This window comes from Cynara cardunculus (assembly GCF_001531365.2).
Source record: "Cynara cardunculus var. scolymus isolate 2C chromosome LG 2, CcrdV1, whole genome shotgun sequence".
Lineage (NCBI taxonomy): Eukaryota > Viridiplantae > Streptophyta > Magnoliopsida > Asterales > Asteraceae > Cynara > Cynara cardunculus.
In genome coordinates, this window is record NC_037529.1 from 37,086,114 (window position 1) to 37,089,119 (window position 3,006).

Genomic DNA, 3,006 nt, shown 5'->3' on the forward strand with positions numbered 1-3,006 from the left:
TGCCCCTTGATTATGTGCAACTTATCTTCAATGACATGGTGGGCTTAATAAAAAAGAAGTGTGCTACTCAAAGGGGTGAGAAGTCAAAGGTGAAGGCACAAAAGAAAGCCGAAGAGGACCTCAATCATCCAAACTTAATCCTATAGAGGTTCTTTGGCTTGGCCTTTGGAGATGTGATAGCAGAGAAGCTGCCCTCTGTAGAACCAATCGCACGATTGTATCCAATGAAGGAGTTCCACCCCATAGAGCATAAGCTAGGGTACAAAAGCCCAAGGCCTCTATCAAAAGCCATGCTCAAATACCTTAGCAGAGGAGATAGGAAAGCGTATAGACGTGGATACAGGCGGCCAGAGCCGGTCCCTGAAATCCCTCCACGCATAGGTATCCCCATAGGAGAGAGAGTGCAAAAAGTGAGGGTTGAGGGAAAAAGGGAGGAGCCAGCAGAGGCTAGGGAGATGAGTGAGGACAGACCAAAGGTAGTAAGTCCCCCACAAAAACAAAAGAAGACAAAAAAGACTCAGAAGGATGTCGATTCTTCTGAGAAAAAGAAAGGGAAGAAGAGACCCGCAGAAGAAGATGGTCCAAGAAGTCCTCTGCAAAAGCCGAAAAAGAAGAAATCGAAGAAGTCCCAACCCGCAGAGGTTGAGGTCACAGAGGCTGCAATCCATGAAAGCCCAGCAGAGGCTGCTCCTAAGCACAGAAGGTTGCGCAAGATTGTTCAAGTAGAGTCCCCAACAGAGCAAATTCACGATGTAATCTTCGACCTCCAACAAGGGTTTAAAGCACCCACAGAGGTGGCAGATTTGGGGACAGAAGTCGTTCTAGACGACGAAGAAGAAGAATTGGAGTTAGATGAGGGCGAAAAAGATGTTGAAGGCACACACCCAAGCCCCCCTGCTAGTGCAACCCACATATCTAGGGACCCTGTTATAGAGGGAACCCTTATTGAAAAAAGCGTGCACACGCTGAGCCCTAAACCAGCAAACCTCACAGAGGACATTCTTTCTTCCTCTGTGGAATGCACAGTCTAGGAACCTCAATTTACTCCAACATCCTCTCAAAAGGATAGTGGTTTTAAAATAAGAGTCCATTCGCCCAAGGACTCTTCACAACCCAAAGAGGCATCCATTGCCCCTCCACACTTGAGTGAACAACCAAGTTATGCTTCAGAGGCATACGAGAGATTCACAGAGACTGTGGGTCTAGAACGCCCAAAGTCTCCACTCGATCCCTCTGTCGGGTTAAGCTCTGAACCTACTAGGCACGACATCGACAGAACACATGTAGGCTCTCCAATTGGAGATGTTCGACGATCCTGTGGAAGTCCCCGAACTGACATCGACAAACCAGTCACTGAGGGCGTCTTACACTCCGAGGATACTAGGTCACCATGTGTTGGTGATCTAGGTTCCCCGAATACCTATGTGACGAAGAGGGAGTTACAAACCTTCACCACAGCGGTATTCCAGAGGTTGGATGAGTTGAAAAGCTTATTCTCCTCCCAACCGGCGACAGAGGCTCTTGCACCTCTAACAGAGGCTCTGAAGGAGTTGACTTCCATAACTTCTGAGCTCAAGGCGACCGTATCAGCCCTTCAAAGCTCTGTCCTCAACAAAGACGACCCTCACAGAAGCTTTCAGCGCCCTGTCTCTCAATCCTTCTTCAATCCAAAAGCTCAAGACAGAATTAACAGAGGTTGCCGCCCAATTTGCTGCAGACTTCATTTCCGCCGGCTACATCGATTATTCTGCCTTCAAGGATGAGATCATAGGGATGTTCTCCTCTGCGGTCACCTATGGCATTGATTCTAAATCCTCTAGGGCTAACATTAACCATCTAGCCACTCGCAGAGAGCTAGACGCAATGGTTGAAGCCCTTGGACAGACCGTGCGGAAATACACCGACCAACTTCTCAAGGAAGCCCGAGCAAGCAACAAATCTATAAGAGACTGCACGAAGCAACTAGTCAAAGAAGTTGACAACTTCAGAAATGAGATCTATCGCTGCGTCTCTAAAATGAAATGGGCCACAGAGATGGACATCAACAATGCCTCTGTGAATGCTGAGATGGTCATAGAAAAGATGGAGAAGGCGACTTCCAAAGTTCTTAGGCGATTGAAGAAGGCTCCCCTTACTACTTGCAAGACAGAGGCCACTAAAATCCATGATGATCAAGGAGGCGATGACCATGATCGTCATGAGGGGGAGAAGAAGATAGTGGAACCAAAGAAGACAACCTCTGCCAAACCACTAAAAATAGTGGACTCTGCTGCTGCCCTATTCTCAAAAGACAAATCTCCAGAGCCTAAGGGGAAAGGCAAGGGTAAAGCAGTAGAGGAGTCGCCACAGAAGGGGTCAAGCTCTGAAATGCCAGAGGAGATCAATAAAGAAGAGTATGATGACCCAGATCTTGTTCGAGCACTAAAGGCTTCTTTGGCAGAGGCACAAGAGAGAAAGGGCAGAGCACCCATCCCCAGAGTTGGAGAAGGCACTTCTTCCAAACTTGCGAAGATACCAGAAGAAACGTCCACGGGTACGTTTGACGCTCTGGTAGGAACTGTCAAGCCTATCCTACCAGAGGGGTCTACCCAGAGGCCTATATTAGAAGAAGAATCCAGAACACCAGAATCTGCCATGGTGGGGAGGGTATCTGAGATCCTTGAATCTATGAACAAGATTCCTACGCAGAAGGTGCGCACAGAACCCGTAACCATTGTTGAGGAGATTCTGCGGTGGCGTTACTCAGCCGTGGACACAGAGCCCCCTTATGACCCAGAGCTTACAGGAATGCCGTCTGCCATTGCAAAGTTCCACTTCTTGAAACTCACCAGGCCACCAGAGCAGGTCTTCTCAGAGCATGAGACCACTTCTCTCGAAACCATATCTTCGCACACTATGCTAAAGAAGACCATGCTATACACTCAGTACGTGGTAAAAAGGGATGATGGCAACCTATATACTTTCACATATGCTGACCTCCACAACCTCTGCGTATTTGACCTAATA